The 18,256-nt window shown below is 41.9% G+C and overlaps 1 protein-coding gene across 2 annotated transcripts in view; it reads right to left on the reverse strand.

Annotated features, from left to right (window-relative positions):
* The window catches only part of cmss1 (cms1 ribosomal small subunit homolog), an 80,857-nt gene that overhangs the window by 40,392 nt on the left and 22,209 nt on the right, over window positions 1-18,256 (reverse strand). The window lies entirely within an intron of this gene.

Genomic DNA, 18,256 nt, shown 5'->3' on the forward strand with positions numbered 1-18,256 from the left:
TCAAATTGGTACATTTGGTACATACATCTTAAGCTCTCCTCAGGGCCTAGCAAAATACATTCCAAATTCTGTGGCGAGAAACTAAGCCATGCGCTGCTTGTTTCTGGCAGACTGGAGTTGGCTCGCATCTACAATTGCAGCAGAAACACCAATAAAGGACGCTTTCTGGAAAACGTTCCTCATGTTCTGCAGTCTCTTCAGCACTTTTCAATTTGTGTCCTTCTAAAAATAAATAGTAATAAAGAGCTCCAGCATCAAATGCTTTTGTTCGCACGGGTGAGGATCAGTGGAACATGTTGTCCATGGAGCTTCCTGACTACCAAGACTGTGCCCTGCTACATTTCAGCAGTTGCGGTATTTTCTTTGGGAGGGAAACAGGTGGTGCAGTACTTAGGGAAGTTGATGTGTGATGAAATGGTTGCTTGTTCAAATCCTAGAAGCAGAACTTCCACCTCTGCTACTGACTATGTACACAACACTTTACCACAGTCATCTGCTGAGCAGATACATCAAAAAAAAAAAAAAAAAAAAAAAAAAAAAAAAAAAAAAAAAAAAGACCCCAGAGTTTCAAATGCCCCTCAAGATCTAAACTTTTCCAGATTTTGGAGTGGCTCCACTGCCTAAGTCTCCTTGGTATTGGTGGTCAGCCTTTATCGCTTTCAATTTGTTGATCTCCATGGCACCATTAAGGTTGCCTCCAATGTCTGTGGCTCCTTACAATATCTCAACACCCAGCAGAAAACAAAGACACAAGACGCTGCCTGCAGCCTCCCAAAGGATATTCTTTTGACTTTAATTAAGTGCAGATTTATGACCTGTGGATTTTTTAACGGGAACCGATGCCTGGCTGTGAAGGGTGAGGATTAAGCACACATTGTTGGAAGGGAGGAGATATGTTTAACACAAAGCCACAACATGATGGTGGTTATGTAGAGAAGGCTTCTGGTCTGAGTAACATTCTCAGTAGATGTGGGTCCTGCTTTCATCATGAGCTACATAATCAGAGACATACCTTTGCTGTCATGCCACTGACACTTGGAAGGGCAAGGAGTTGAAGGGCAGGGAAAAGTGCTTCCATGCAACGGTTCATGAGTCCCATCTTGTGTGTCTTTTGGTTTAGAATTATCAAAAGGAAAAAATATCCCCCAACCCAACGACAAGCTATTACTGTATTCCAGTAATGAATTTAAGTCGTTCCATGGGTTAGAGACATTCGGATCCATAGGGTTGAAAATGTGTTAGTAACATGGTGCCATGTAAATTAAAAGGCTAGACCACAAATCACAGGATTCATTGGAGAACTAGGACAGGACTGAAACGTGCTGCCACTCAGCTGGCACGAGCCTGAGAAGTTCTGTTCAAAGTCCAAGCAGGCCGATGATCTTTGCACAGAGGCCTACATGGGAAGTGCACCAAGTGTCTTATGGAAAGACTAATCTCAGATACAAAATCCTTATTAAAAATACATTATATCAGCCTGTACGCAAACATGACCACCGCTTATTTTGTAAAGATGAGCCAGAGGACTTGCAAGTAGAGTTGGCAAACACTAAGGAGAAACCAGAGTGCAATTTAATGACTTGGCCCAAAATGGAAAGTGCAGTCCTCTTTTTTGTGCAAATTGTACTCTTTCATATTTTCATTTCTTTTTTAGTATTCCATAAACTGCTAAAGCCAAACCTGACACATTCTGGCATGCTCTGAGCGATGTCTTTATAAGGCCATGTCAGTGTTCTGGACAAAGTAACCACCTCAACAGAGCATTCTGAAACCCTTACAAGGAGTTGGAGAACACAACCTGCAGAGGTGCTTACTGATGTCAAAGTAACTAAATCTGGCTCAATTCTGTAGCAATGCCTTTCTATCCCTACAGCATCAGCAATTTCACACAAACAAAGAGGTAGCCCAGCAGGAAAAAACTGACAACCCTTGAGTCCATCCGGGCAAGCTGGCTAACAGCGATGATCGCATCATCTGGGCCACATGGGGCGTTTAGCTTGGCGAGCCGAGTCGGATGGTTGCTTCCAATCGCAAAATACATCAGGAAGTGGAGTCTGCCATGAAAAATAGCCTCTGATCTCGGATCACATTAATTACTCCACTGGAACGGTGAACAGTTTGTTCAAGAGGAGGAAACCAGACTGGGCTTGAGACTTTTTTTTTTTTAAAAATCTTGCTGTTCAGCTAGTTGTAATGTGACTGAAAGGACACACAGTGCTTTATTAAATATCGTGGACAAACTATGCTCTGTCTCACCAACCTGTTCAGCTGGAATTCCAGTAATGACTTCTCTTAATTCCATCGCTGAATGTGAAGGAGAGGATTGCCGTAATACAGTAATACAGTGGCAGCTCTCACCACTATCCTACCACAGTGTGCTGTACTGCGCAATTTCTGAAGTTCAGCCTCTGACATGAACGCGTCTCCTCTCAGAACCAGTAGAAGGTGCACGGAACTCTTAAGGTCAAGGTCAGGCATTAAAGAATGACATCCACACCAAGTGCTTCTTTTCGAACCATGCCTCCCCATTGTAACTAACACCGAAAGTTACTTTTTAAACTTGCATTAAAATCTTTTGTGCTGTACACACTGGTCTTAAATGCAATGATAACACTGCATACCTTAAAGCAGATCATAATGGAGGAATGTTCCTAATATAACATTCGGGCAAACTTAATCTTGAACAGGCAGTTTCCTTGTCTCATTCTTGGTACTGAAAACAAAGAAAAATGGCATATAAAAACTCAATCCAGCATGGCCAGTTAATAAGTAGAAATATGCTTCTTTCCATTGACACAGAGCACCATGTTGAATCACTCTTGGATCAATCCCTCTTTTATTTTTTTTTTCTTTTAATAAACTTAACCATGACACCAGCACTTCAAATGTTTATAAGACTAAATATAACAACAATAAACTGTTTGAAAATGCAGAAAAAAAACCAAAAAACCCACACAGAATAAAGGACAAGACATTTATAGTCCTTTTGAAGGACGGAACAATAATGTTATCAAAGCCCCGAACGGCTTGAAATCATGTCCATCTACAGAGCACTACACCACAGCAGTTTTTAATTTCACGGTTGTTAATCCATTGTTGTACGACGCATTATAGCAGGATGTAATCATTTCCTTTCTGAGCCTTGGCACGCTCCGTCTGCGATTACATAGGCCGGCGACTATGTGTAGCATGACTTGAGAAGCGGGCGCCAGGTCTCTCTATACTTCCACCTCATTTCATGGCTGTGAGCTCCTGACTTTCTGGTGACCCTTTCCTGGAAACCCCAAAAAGCAAGTTAATCTAGGGAGGTCAATCAACCCTTCTAGTCCACACTCTGATTAATTGGCCCACGAGTCACGTCCAAGCAGGTTTGACCGAGTTACATGGCCCTGTAGTGTGTATGGTGAGAGTGGGGCGTGAGAGAGGGGGTCTAACTCCCAACAGATGTTGCAGGAGGCTGTCCTCCAACAGCACTCACAGTAAATGTTTACTTTGCTCCCTCGGCATGAAGTGACACAGGGCTGAGTGCTTTACAACCAAACCCTGTTTCAAACAACGGTACATCGTCGGCATTCAGCCACTGGGACCTTGGCCGCACCAGCCACGATCAGTTACAACCCTGTCCAGAGGAGAAACCACCCATTCAGAAAGGCCCTTAACCGTTTTTCCAGGTTGCATATCCTAGACATACCCTTTCAATTTATACAAAAAAAAAAAAACCATGTTCAAAGGTAAACCTGAAATATAATTAAAAGGCTTCTTGTACATCTGGCCACAGCAATGTCTGCCTTCTTCGATGATGTCACTGGAAAAAGAAATATGATGTAGCTATGGTTGATGTGTGCCAGTTGTGTACATTTACAGCTTCAAAGCTTACAAAAAACTTCAAGAACTTGTACAACATTCAAGCCTTAATTGTTGAAGGGGAACTGAACTCCAGTGCATTGTTTTTTAAAATTGTTTCCATGTTGCTTTCACTCAGAAGAAAGAGATAACTTTGGGATTTTATTATCAATTTTTCACGGACTGTTCATTCTGTTCATGTAACGTATTCTATTAAATTGGGGGGGGGGGGTATTTGGTTACGCTCTGGTGCTTGAGAGGCCAGCCAACATCGCTAAATTATTTTCCCAAGACACTCAAGTGTACTAGTAAATGCTTCATATATATTTTTCCTGTGTAAACTCAGCCAGCTCTGCGAAACCTTGTCTCATAGGTGGCCAACTCATAATCCCGTGTCCTTTGTCAGACATCGAGGGACTGCTTTTACGTGCACAGTAAATAAGGAATTTCTGCACGTGTTTTCACCTCCGGTCAAGATGCAGGTGGCTCAGGAAAACAGGTGCTTAATGCGAATCGTCCTCCTTGGCCTTTTCGGCATTGTAGCAGACTCTCTGCGCAAACATCCAACTGTTTTCATTAGCAGGCAATTGCTTCCACTTGGATTCACTCTGGTCCCACTCAAACGTAAAGAGCGCGTTCGAGAATTTCGGTGCGCTTGCGGTTTTGGCAGCCTGTGAAGGAAATTGAGTGGCTCAAATATATAAGCTGTGAGTTCCTGTGACTGTATTTTATGTGCCTGGAGTATCATTTGCAAACTAACTTTTCCTGTAGATGAGAACATTTGAAAAAGAGATGGCCTTGACCACCCAAGAATCTCCGTGAGCTCCATATGAAAATATCAGGACACGTCTGGAGAAAGGCAAACTTCCCCCTACCTTTAAATCCTTCCTGAAATGCATTTAGAAAATTTAAAAAGCTTACATTTAAACTCACTGGAGTTTGAGGCAGGCTATATACAGTAAATCTGTCAGAATCTCCCCTAAAAAATGGTCTCTGTTTTTGTATCCAAAGAAATGATTTATCATAAGTGAACATAAGTACCATGTAACTGTAAGGCATAACCTCTCTGAAATAGCTGTCGATTTTCTGATGTGGGCCCTCATCGCACAGTCATTGGCTGGTTACCATCAGGGTTAGGGGCCAGAACACTGCCAGCAACCACAGTTCTCCAACTAATTCTGCAAATGTTGGACATGGGAAGTCATATGACCGGTACCGTTTTATTTAAACAGTTGGAAGATGAAAATATATTATTATTTTAGCATAAATAACGCATTACATGTTAAAAATAAGCACAAGAGTCACAAAAAAAAAAATTAGAAAACCTAAAACGTTTGTGGCACGCAGAAGTATGGGCACGGCTTCCTCTGGGATTATAGACCACAACCATTCAAAAGACAAGGTCCGGTGTGGTGTGTGTATATATATTAAATATCTAGTATTTAATGGACTGATGAAGGACAGGCGATGTCACACTGAGAGACTCGAGACAGGTGTTGATGTGGTTACTGCTGAAAGCTCCTTCTTCGTGTTTTTATATGACTTTTGCACTGTTTTCAGAAGTCCACCTTGTACCGCTTCACACACGGTCACTGCCCGAACCCAGCACGCCAGCAGATGATAGCGTAAGGGTTAGAGCTGCTGCCTTTGGACTCAAAGGTCGGAGGTTTGAATCCCAGCTGTAGTACTCTGTAGTAACTACTCCCTACTATTCTGTGACGCGTCCTCAAATAAGTATCAAATCAAAAAGTTGCATTGTGAGTAAACTCTAGGACCAGCTCGTAGTGTAGTGGTTAGAAATACTGCCTTTGGATCCAAAGGTTGCAGGGTCGAGTCTCACCTCCAGCTGCATTACCCATGAGTAAGGTACTCACCCTAAATTGCTCCAGTAAAATTATCCAGCTGTTTAAATGGGTAAATAACCGTTAGTAGCTTAACACTGTAACTCGCTTTGGAGAAAAGCAACAGCTAAATGAATAAATGTAAATATGAATAGAACATACATGTATGCCTTTGTTTTTCAATAAATGTCACTATTTTTGCACCCCCAAAAATACAGAAAACTGGAAATCCTTTCCTTTTTTAAGTTCTGTATACATTATAATGTAATTTTACAGTACAACTTTACTTGGTATGGATATTTAATTACTGTATGCTTGTCAACAATACCCATGCACAACACGGACTGCATGCGCAGAGGCAAATATTATTGGTCAGACATGAGCATGAACATAAATGTATTTATGACTGCAGTCCCGAAAGTTAGCATTAGTGAACACGGTTCAAGAGTGGCATGGTTGTAAAAGCGCACTGTTGTTGACCGCATATGGTATTAACTGGGCCATGACTAATTGCTCTTTTAATTCAGACAGTGTTAAAACCATTATTTGAAGGGGCTCTCCAAGTTAAATTTACATTTATTCACTTAGCAGACACTTTTCTCCAAGTGCAATGGTTAAATAACATCTTTGTCCAAGTCAATTTACTCTGCAAGATACATTGTGCAAAAATCTCAAATCACAAATTCACCCGAAACACATCTTTGGACTGTGGCAGACAAGTGAGGCACCTGGAGGAAACTCACAAGAACAGATGGAGAACATGCAAGTGAACTTTTAAGTTAAATAACTGATGGATTATTCGTCTAAAGTCAATTTAGTCAAAGGGACAAAATGAGGATCATAAAGAGGGCTTCTGAAGGAACAAAACCATTCTTTTCCTATCTTCCTGAGAAAGGATGATCGGAAGATCCATGAACAAACCTAAAACAGTGCACGGAAACAAAACTGCTTCGTGAAGAAACTAGCAAAATTCTGGGCAGCCGAGTGGGAGGTGTAGGAATGGACTGGAAGCACTTTGCCGTTTGCAGAATTTAGCAGTCTCCTAGCAGGCCGGGTCATTCTCTATTGGCAGCAAAGTGTTATCTACGCAGATTTCACCATGCTGATCTCAGTCAGGGCCAGGACATGCCTAGGGGCATCAGCTCCACACCTGCCCAGTGAGATCACCTCATGTTTGGGAATGACATCATAAAGGTGGATTAGACGCATTCCTTCACGATGCGGTCATCAGCAAGATAGTAATTACAGAACGCCATGGTACTAAGTTATAATTTGTACTCTTTCAGGCAGTTTTATTGGAATGAACATTTTTCACAGTCTCCCTGAAGGCCATTTCTAAGAAATGTGCTACGTGTGCATTCTTAAACACACCAATGCTACCTGACGCCATCTGTACTAGTCAAGGGCAGAAATAAGGTATGGCAAATTTTCTATAGTTTATCTACTCGTTGCAGGACAATGAGGACAAATAAGTCCTCATTTGAAAAACAAGAAAACTTTATTCCATAAATAGTTTTCTGCTTACAGATTAATTGTCAGAGCCTCCAGCAAACATGACAAATGACTAGAAAGTCTATAGTACAGTCATTAAACTCGAAAACTGGACACCGTGTGACGCAGCTGTGATTGAAAACCATCGGTAATAAGAGCTCAGCAGTGTCACACAGTGGCCAGTCTTAGAACTTACTGTACCACATAATCTAATTTAAGAAGCATTATACCTATACTGTCATCACAATCCACCAAAGAACCTCAGTTTGTGTACATGAGCACTTAAGTCCAGTCACATGTCACTTGGTAGGGTTAACAGGTTATAGCCAACGTGAAACTTTAGATAGTCCTGTTGGCCAAGGGCTTACCAAAACCACAGTGAGAGAGCTTGATTTAGCCAGCTTAAAAGACCACAGAACCAGTGAGGGACAGTGCACAGTGTGAAAGCTGCAAAAAAATCCTCCCCCACTGCCTTTGATGAGGCCTCTACAAATCTGGAAATGCGGCCTCTGATCTGTCATATAGTACATCTGCAGGACACATTTTTGGCAGACATCCTACTGAAAATCTGTTTATGTCAATTTCTATGTGGATCTCCTTTTGCAAACAACAAAAAGGATTAAAAGTTCTTGGAACAAGAGAGACTCTACATGGAAAGAGCTTGCACATAACTGACAATGGTGAGAAGGTTAAACGGTGAATTCAGAATTACAATGATGGTAACGATAATTCTTTATTAATTCACTTAATTGGCCACTGTGACAGCACCAAATGCGTGTCTCAGGTCTCTAGGGGATAACCAGAACACCCAGAGGAAACCCAAGTGAATACGGGAAGAACGTGAAAACTCCACACAGACAGAGCAGGGCCTGAACTTGTGTTCTCTCGCCCCGTCTGCTATGCCACCGCATCCGCCCATGAAATATAACAGGCTAATATTTCTAAGATTTTCCTTTGGGCAAAGAAGACAGTTTTGAACATAAAAGCAGAGGTTACAAAGCTACAAATTTGGAGAGATGAGTTCATCTTAAGCGAGCTGTTTGTTCAGAAGATCCTCTGCGAGAGCTCCAAAGTTGCCATAAATCACACAAGTGTGATACATTCATCTGACTTAGTGTCAACTAATGAATGAATGAACTTGCCTCAACAGTCCTTCTCCAAACAAAAGTCTTCCAGCTTTATTGCATCAGCACTTTTTTTTTTTTTTTTTTTATTTAAAAAAACCTTTGCTATTAACTGGGAAACTGAGGTCCCAACGCATACCCACATTTACGTTTATCCGTGAGGCTGACGCTCTTCTCCAAAGTAACTTACACTGTTAATCTACCTACTGTTATTTACCCATTCATGCAGCTGGGTAATTTTGATGGAGCAATTTAGGATAAGTACCTTGCTCAAGGGTACTACAGCTGGAGGTGAGATTCAAACCTGCAACCTTTAGTGCCAAAGGAAGCAGCTCTAACCACTTCGCTACCAGCTGTCCCAAGTAGGTGTGGAACACAGTTTTCCTAGAAAGCACACATTTTGCAAGCACAAAGACCCAAAGATATTCATAAATTGTGTTTGAGAGTCCATTATTGCCCGTCTTCATTTAAAGTGGTGCCTGACAAGATGTGGCCAAATTGGTCCTTGTTATTCACAACGCTAAGATTCCAAAAGCTTTTTTGAAGCAAAAGAAGACCCATGAGAACCATTCATCTTATCTTTACACTATTATTCCATCTCAGTGGGAAGCTGCTGGACCGTCTGGAAAACTTGAGTAGGTTCCTAACTGTCAGTCAACCAATAATAATGTGAAAAGGGTGGGGGTGGGGGTGCGGTGGCAGAGACGCTGATATGTTTTTGGGTGATTGAAAACACGTTTAATTTGAGCCTGCTATAAATAGATTGCTGATGTTTCATTTGCAAAAACTGTCATAGCGCCGCAGATCGGAAAACTGGAAAGGCACCTAAATGGGCCACAGAACAGCATCTTCCTCGTCACACATCCGTCTAAATATTTACTGCTCTTCCAGGAATGGTAGTTTAGACAAAATGTGTGTGGCAGATTGTGTGATGTAAACTGACCACATGTAACTCCAACTGAACATAGTTTGAGCCAACTTGGAAAAGTGGATATTATGAAACACAGACAGGAACAGCGATCACTTATCCTTGCGGACCAGTCCAGTAAAAAAGGCAGAATTTTTGCGTGGGCTGTTCCGTTTACAAGAAATGCAAAACAATTACAAGAATGCCTTTCTGTGGTATTCTCTAGTGTAGCAGACTTGAAATGAAAGTCACTTGGAGGAGGCAAGGGGACACACACAAGACTTGTGTCTTGATGCTGTGTGAGCAGTCGCACTTCATTTAGTAATACGCCATCATCTAGGAGTGCCGGGAAAACAGCTCAACAAGCTGCATGGAGCAATGCTCTTATTAAATTAATCTATAGCTTCTTTCTTTGCCTTTATTGCAAGTTCTAGAAACTATGTGGCCAGCTGCCATTCTTCGGAAGCAAGAGACCCAATATATGTTGGTTGAAAATATTTCTAAGAGGTCTATATAATGTTCTTGGATGCATATAGAACAACAAAAACACAGAAAGAACCAAGAGCAGAGAAGTGTGCGAGACACATTCCCGATGATTCCACCTAAATTATATTTCCATATAGCTTAAATATACTGCTGATTCAAACTGCTCCAAGTGTAGCGGATTACTTTTTTGGAAGGATTGCGAACATGCAGCTGTTCGGGTGACCATGGCTGTGGGAGATTCTTCTGTAATTGTGCAAGTTGTTCTAATTAGGCCCTGGGCCCCATCCTTGCGTGGAGTAATGTGATTACATATCTCTGACAGAATGCGCCAATTAGCCAGTCAAACCACACAGTACATATTTTGGTCCTTTTTTCTTGCCTAGATTTTTATGAGGAAAAGCCTTATAAGGAATGTCCAGGTTTTTAAAAAAAAAAAAAAAAAAAAAAAAAAAAAAAAAAATCAACGCTGGTTATCAGACTGGACGGCGTCTCTCACAAGCACCAGGTGCACGGTGTATGGAGCGGGGAACAAGCTAAAGGGTAAACAGGAACTGTGCTGAGTTATGTGGCTTTGTTGTTGAAATTTAAGGCACAATCCATTGTAAACGGGTGCAAACAAGCAAACAAAAAAATGAAGACAACCTTAAAAGTAGTGAGCAGGCCAGACCAGTAGTTACATCATGACACAACCACTGGGCTTTCAGAGAAGTACAGTGATAAGAGTCATATATCATCCCTAGTTCACTGGTTACGAAGAGGTGAAAGAGGTCAGATAGAGAAAAATGGCAGCAAAGCTCTTGAACTGAGGGGTGGAGTAAGCCAGAATCACATTTTGGTTAAAAGGAATGGGAGAGGTTTCATTGCCCAAGATGGTGGTGGCAGGGGGGGAGAAAAAAAAAAAAAAAAAAGTTTGTGCCATCGAAGTGTCCACATTCTGGAACAAGGGTTGATGGATTAACCCACAAGGCCGCTCCGATTCTACCCGCAATCCACCATCCTGGGGCGCCACCCTTGGGTGGTGCATGGGAGACTTCACATGAGCGTGCAGGGAATAAACCGAGCAATTTTATTAAAGGGGAGCTTTTCCATCTCATCGTTCTCACACTCTGCTCGTGATTTCAGAGCAGGATGTCTCGAATGCCCATATAGCATGGCATCCAGATCCTGAACAAATTTTTCAAAAACCAGAACCACAGTACTACCACAACTTTGGCAACTGTGCAGGAAGTATAAAACCTATCATTAATAAACTAATAATTTATGTAGCTCAATAAAAAAGATTTAAAAAAAAAAAAAAAGCCTGGCCATTCAAGCGTTAGTGCAATGTGATTTAGAAAAGCTGAACTCTTACGAAAACAAAACTGAATAATTTATCTATATGAAGTGGTTTGTCTAGAGAAAAGATATAAAACGGCTGCTGACAATTGAGACCGTTGAATGACAAGATCACAAAGGAGTAAGTGTGGAAAGAAAATTGATAACAACACACTGGAAACCAGCCAGCGATGCAAGCAACACGAACTTCAAAATTCTGCCCCTAAAACACACCACGCACACATGCACACACTATTGGCTCTTTGGTGTCAGAATTTAAGTTGCGAGCAGAAGGGCAGGAGTTCGAAGACGAAAATTGGAAGTGGAGAACAAAGCTTCCAAACAGCGAGCAGGAGGAAAAAAAAAAAAGAGATTGGATTACAAGAAATGGGAACAAAAATGAAAAGAATGATCTGTCAAGGATACGTTTACCAGGAAGGATAGGTTTTCTGATTTATCCTCGTCAAACAGTTGTTAGAGTGGATCCTTCCCCTAAATTATGGCTTGGCAGCATCACAGCAAAGGAAATATTTTTTTTTCTTTGTCAAACTGGAAGGAAACGACAGTGTGAACTTGGACTTTATGTCTGCAGAGCTAGCAGCTGCTCTGTCTAAACAGTATTCGAACCTCTGCCCGCAGCCAACATCTTGTCAAAATAGCAAGTAAATAAGCTAGGAAATTGGCAAGACTCTGCCAACTGAAATCCCTTAGCATCCTCAAGGCATGCTCCAGAAAGATCTGGGACCACTGTGTAAAAATGTCTAGGGGCACGGAAGCCGTCATCCCGCACCCCAGCATCATGGTAGGGTGCACAGCCACGGAGCCGTTTCCACTGGGCACTCAGTTTCCAGAAGGAACGGAACAAAGGAAGCGAATGACGTGTTAGAAACACATGAACACGGACAAGCGGTTCTTCTAGGACCTCGCGGGAGCACAGCCGCGGGCCAAGATAGCTTTCAGACGGCATCCAGGGTATCCCGATGGGATCGGAGGCGTAACGGCTGTTGGTGAAAGATGTGAAGGGTCCATGTGAAAAGCTGCCGAGGCGCTTGTTAGTGAGGAGTCGCACTCACGGCTGCCACTCCACCCACACGGTTCTGGGCACATGATCGCTTGACCCAAAGATCACGGGTGTTAAATCAACACTGGGCCAGGGCTCATTTCAGCTGTCTGAGCACCACACATAAACACTGCTGTAACAACTCTACTCAATGGACTATTCTGTCACATTTATTTAGAATTAAACTCTTCAGTTTTTCTTGGTTGAGCCAACTAAAAAAAGTGGAAAAGAAGCGAAGAGTGTCTTAACAACTGATTGCACAGAACAAAAAAATCATTATCTTCGGATAATAATGGGATCTCTGAACTGGATGCGATTTCTTCCCTTCTTAAATTACCCAAGGATATGGAAGCTATTATTCAGCTGACATTCAGCTGAACATACTGTCCACTGGGGCACAAAATCAGCAATCAGGCTTGTTCTCTTTTCTTTTTTTATTATTTTTAAGAACCCCAGAATAGGACCTAAACTTTTTTCAGCGTCAAAAAAATAATTTTGCACTTAATTACAAACAGAAAAACTCAACTAGAAACAATTTACCTTATTTCAACATGTTGCAACATGTTGCATAAAAACAAGACAATTCTACCTTGTAATCCAGTTTTTACTGTCTAATAGTGTTGGCGTTTTTACTGCATTTCCATAAAAAGCCAAAATAGAACAGAAAGAGCTGAGCCAAAGTATTTGGCCGTAAAGGAATAAAATTGACATTTTAGAGGCAAACAGTTTTGTGGGAATTGACATTCACAACAAACATGATAAGGAAACGTGGAAAACTGTGAGATCGAGTAGTTTGGTGGGAGAAATCTCACAAAGGGAGACAGGAGGTGGAACCACAAGCCTTCACTACAGTTTTACTGGGTTATCCTACTCTCTCACACTCTCATACATGCAGAGGTTTGACAGGAGACGTCATATTTACAACTGTCCATGAAACAAGTTCAGATGTCTTGTTATGAGTGCTATGCCATGCAGAAATTAAATTAAGCTTAATATAGCGAGTCTTCGGAACAGCAAGGTCATACTTTATGACTTGCTTCACCAAGATCCAAAAGTTTGAGGGATTTTCGGAATTTGCAACACAATGACACAGCAAAAAAAGTCCCTGGACTTATGTTTAAAGAACAGAGGTTAAGTATGGGCTTTTATTAGATGATTTAGAGAGAACCTGGTTCACCTCAGAAACAATGCTTGCTTACCAATAGTAGAAAGAATACATTATTGTCATGCTATTCCCCCGGCGCGGTTGCGTCAGACCCAAGTGCGGGGCACAGGAAGCTTGGCCAAGGGGCGGTTTAGTAGACATAGTCAGGGAACAGGCAAAGGGTCACCGATGTACAAACAGAATCCAAAGGGGCAAATCCAAGAACTGTAATCTGAGAAACAGGCAAGTGATCAGGCAAACCAGTGAGTCGGAGACGAGGAGCAGGGCGAGGAGCGCGAGAGATCAATAAAGCTGAACAAGGTTCTGAATTCCCTTCTTACACCTGTGTTTAATGATTCGTGGCAGGCGTTCCCTGTTGCGCCACCATGGGGGGGCATGACAGTTATTAGTAATACGTGAAAAAAATTCAACTATGTTTCTGTACCATAAAACTGGGAAAATAAATAAATAAATAAATAAGACTCCTAATTCTGATTATGTCTTTTATAGACTTCACTAGGGATCAAACAGCCTCAGAGAACAGAGTGAAAAATTGAAATAAGCTGATGAGTATTTTTTTTTAAATTCATATATAACTACAATGTGTGCATACATACAAGTAGATGCACACACACTTTCAGATGGTCATTTGGGTAAATTACCTTCACCTCATCATTCCTGTGTGAACAATGAATGTAATGAACCTCTACTGGAGGGTTTCACATTTCCTGTTACCAGCAAAACCTGAGAATGAGATACAAGTGTGGGGTCATGACACTCTTCTCAAGTCTTCCAGTTAACTAACTGAGCTGCTGGAGTGGGATAACTGAAATGCTGGAATGGGCTGGACGTTAATGTCCAGACCACTGTCCTTACCACAGCACTGCAGTGCGGGTCCAGGATCCCCCCACTAAAGGCGGTAGCACCATTTAACGAGAAAGACTTAAAACAAGAATCTACACATGGAGAGCAAATGAAAGTTAAGAAACAAGACATTTTTCACTTGATTTCAAAAAGAGAATGACCTCATCTATGAAGCAGACTCATTTACAAAATAATATAGTGTGAGATCACTTTTCGAGTACCCATAAATTACCCGAATCTTAAAGATTACCTAAAATAACAGACTGAGTGAGTTATAGGTAACACCCGTGCGTTTAAATCATATATTGCTGGCACACGTATTCAGTCAAAGAATGCCGTACGAGGCAGGTCTAAGAGAAAACGTGCCTTTTGAGCCATACAGTGATGGGTTCAAGGTGCTAGCGAACGGTGTCACGTTAACAGAACGAAAAACATGGCTGCCATTCATCTGGGGCAACTCTTCACAATGTAAAACACACACACATAAAGCAGTCACCTTCTGAATCACACTGAATTGATCTAAACCATCTGCTTCTCTTTGCTAAGGTGAGAACAGAATCGGTCCAGACAACGACATCACGTAACCGCTTTCCCCCGGGCTCATATGTGTATGCGAGTGATGAAATATATGACGTACTCTGAAATCATGCCAAATGTCTCCTTTGTTAATGGTAAAATGGATCTTCTCACTGATCCCTCAAGGTTCCCTTCAGCGCAGTTAATCAAGATTGCTTCATACCTGATTCATTTGGGAGAGTTAAGGAATAACGCATATGAGATTGCCTGCCTTTTCGGACACATGCGCACACTGAGAGTGACCTGGACAGAGAAAAAATGTGTACACTCCATCTGGGATTCCCCAGATTTAACATTACACGATGATGTCATTCTTGGATCCTGTCGACCTATGTCTTGGCACTTCAAGAGAAAGACCTGTGACAGCCCAGTCACAGAGACGAATGTTCCCCAGCTTTACCCCCATGCACATTTTGCTTTCTTAGACACATCAGGACGACTTACATTCCTGGTAAACACAAAGGCTTATGTTTTTATCTGTGGCCTGGGAGGATCCATGGAAACCACTGGCCTGCTGTCATGGAGAAACTGAACAGGCATTTTTACGATAAATCTGGGACAACGGTTGCTGTAATAACCACTGCGGAGTTGAACGCTGGGGTTACCTCTAAGGACAAGTCGTCTGAGGCCAGTTCCCGACACCACCCTTTGGTCTGGACAGACCATGGACAACATGAAGAACATTCATTATGAAGTGTTACCGTTCTCATCACTATGACAGCAGGAGACCTAGTTAAAAGACCATCTTTCCCTCAAAAGACTCAGGTTCAAATCCCGTCTCCCGCAGTAGTGCCCTCGAGCAAGGTATTTCCTATGAACTGACAGTAAAAACTACCCAGCAATATAAAGGAGTAAAAAATTCTAAGTTGCTTTGGGAAAAAGCATTAGCTAGGATATTGCTTAAAAGTATGTAAACCCGATAGGAATGGTCATTATTCTTGCATAAAGTATTAAAGTAAACTTATAAAATTAATAAATGATTACGATTTACACACCTGATTCTACTTACCTTCTTGGTTTACCCAGTGCAACTTGGGGTTCACTTATTTTGGCACCTGCACTACTTCTGTTTTTTTACTACTTGCATAATTTCCTGTAAACCAACGTATGGAATTGGTCATTACACACCTATTATGTAACATGAGAAAGAATCATTTTGATTAAATATTGATTTTGTGATAAAGCTACCGGACACAAGGGGTTCACATGCTTTTAAGCAGTACTGTAAAGAAGTAAAAAACAATAATAATACTGCGTTCCTCAACTTAATATGATCTGTGGTTTAAACTTGGACAGAATAATAGTACTTTAACACCTGAACCTGTTTGCTTATCAAGATATCTCTTTTAAACAGCTGTCTGTCACTGCAACAAGTAAACCACATAATGTAAACTAGCATTCAACCCTAAAAACAAAACAGTTTCGGAAGAAAGAACCAAAAACAGACAACAACCCCGCAGTGTATGTGGTTTTGAAATACGATTATTTTGAAACACCAGAAACCCTTAACCTCAATGACTGCAGAAGTCTGTGGATTTTTCTGGGGGGGGAAACTCATGAAGGCAGAAAAAGCTCCAGGAAATCATTTTCATTGCCGAGAGTGAAAGAGCTCTCGTTATGGACCGCTTCAACTCAAGTCTCTCCACTCTTCTGGAGTTGTAGAAGCAGGAAACACCAACACGTGCCGCCACGTATTATATATTAATAAGGCGCTTTCTTATATAACCAATACTGCTCAACAGTTTCTCTGACTCTTCGAAGGAATTGTAGAAGCATGTCTTGTCTTTGAACCCAGTCTGGAGTAAATCTGCAAACCTTGGGTCCACAGTTGTTTCCACAAAGTCGAAACAATGGTCTTATAAAAGTTAGTGATCTATGTAGTGCTACGTTTTTGTAGTTACACCTCCCAGTTTAGAGAGTTGGGGGAAGCTGCACTTGCTACAGGTTTGTGTCAAAGACTTCTTTTTGGAGAAAGTAAACTACGTTCTAAAGCATGAGACCTCAACAAGCATTAGACACAGGGCACCCAGTTCTTGGGAATTTAGTGGCCAGGTTTGATATAAAGCAGCATGTGGAGGGTACAAAACCACACGTTGTACCTAAAAGAGAAGGTCAAATCCCTAACCTGTTTATTGGTTCTAAGATGCTGCCAAGGAAGTGACAGGCTGACATCATTCAGCTTCTGACCAAACTTAAGATACTGTATAAGCAGCTTGCATTCTAAATACAACATACCTTTTCTGTGGTTCAACAGACAGCATATTCCAGTTCATTCAGATCAAGCATTCAGACGTGGTTCACGAGTGGTTGAAAGCCTGCTTAAGAGATGGGTCTTCCTGAAAGAAGACAGCAGCCATCCGGCATATTAATCCAAGAAAATCCACCTGACATTATACAGAGGAGGGAAGTGCTCACCTGACAGCTGCACTTCAGTCACCTCTATCATTTTCAGAAGCTCGCAAGCTTTGAATGAATGGTTTGAGCAGAACAAACATCTAACTTCCTGTCAAGTACCTTTTGTAATGTGCAGTATCTCTGGCTTCACCCAGCCTCACCCAAAGATAATTCAGGTAACTGGGGGCAGCGGGAGCATGAGAAGAAATGGGCTGACCTTGGAATCGGCATCCTCTCAGTATGAATTACTCAAGGCGAGGAGTTCACCCCACAGTAATAGAAACTGTAAAATGAGCATGTTCGGGGGCCAGTTGACCTCATTCCTGTGGCCTCCGAGCGGTGCCGACTTGGCGCTCACGCTGGACTGTGTCAGGGGGCCTCAGTGTCCATGACACATCCCTCGAAAGAACGCCCGGCTATCAAAGGCAGAACACACGGAGAGGTAATTGTTTTCAGCTGCTTTCCGGGGAGTCACGCAGGAGCGCGCTGATGCTCCGCCGATTCGACGTAGGAACCGAGAGACAACTGGGATCATTTCAGAAGGGAAATCGAACAAGTTCTCTTCTCCACATATGTGTGAGGGAGACCTTGGGTTTTACGAGGAACTGGCATCGTTTTATTGTTCTCGTACCTGACCTTGTTTGGAATTATTTACAAGACCAAATTTGTGCTGTTTGCGCTGCTTAATATCTGGACAAACACTTATTTTGTTCATTATAACATTTAATCACGAAAATAAGAGTTAAGTTCCGCTGTTCTGTGACATTGTTCCAGTGTTTTGGATATCCTCACATTTACGCACTTGCTTGTATATAGCGGTGTTCGCACAGAGGTTTATCCGCAAGCGGGGTGATCAGTTTTTGGGACAGTTGTGTGAAGAGAGGTCATATTTGGTTTTGAGCTGTCTGGGTTTCAAAAGCACTGTACAAACACAAGCTGTGCTGGCCTATCGTGTGATGACTTGCTATTCCAGGATGGATTTAAATTGAATAAACAAACTGCAAAAACACAAAGCGTAGGAATTTTAAGGCATCTTGTTCCCAGCATGAGCAGGACAAGAACGAGCTGTTCTCACAGACACATGTACACACCCTGCTGGTTCTTTCCTGAAAACCCAGTTACAAAGAGAAACGATCCAGTCAGCTAAAAAACGAGAAGAAATGACATCATGCACAGCCGGAGGGCGAGGCCCAGGCGGAGCACTGGGTGCCA

Source organism: Scleropages formosus, chromosome 1 (genome assembly GCF_900964775.1).
Source record: "Scleropages formosus chromosome 1, fSclFor1.1, whole genome shotgun sequence".
Taxonomy (NCBI): Eukaryota; Metazoa; Chordata; class Actinopteri; order Osteoglossiformes; family Osteoglossidae; genus Scleropages; species Scleropages formosus.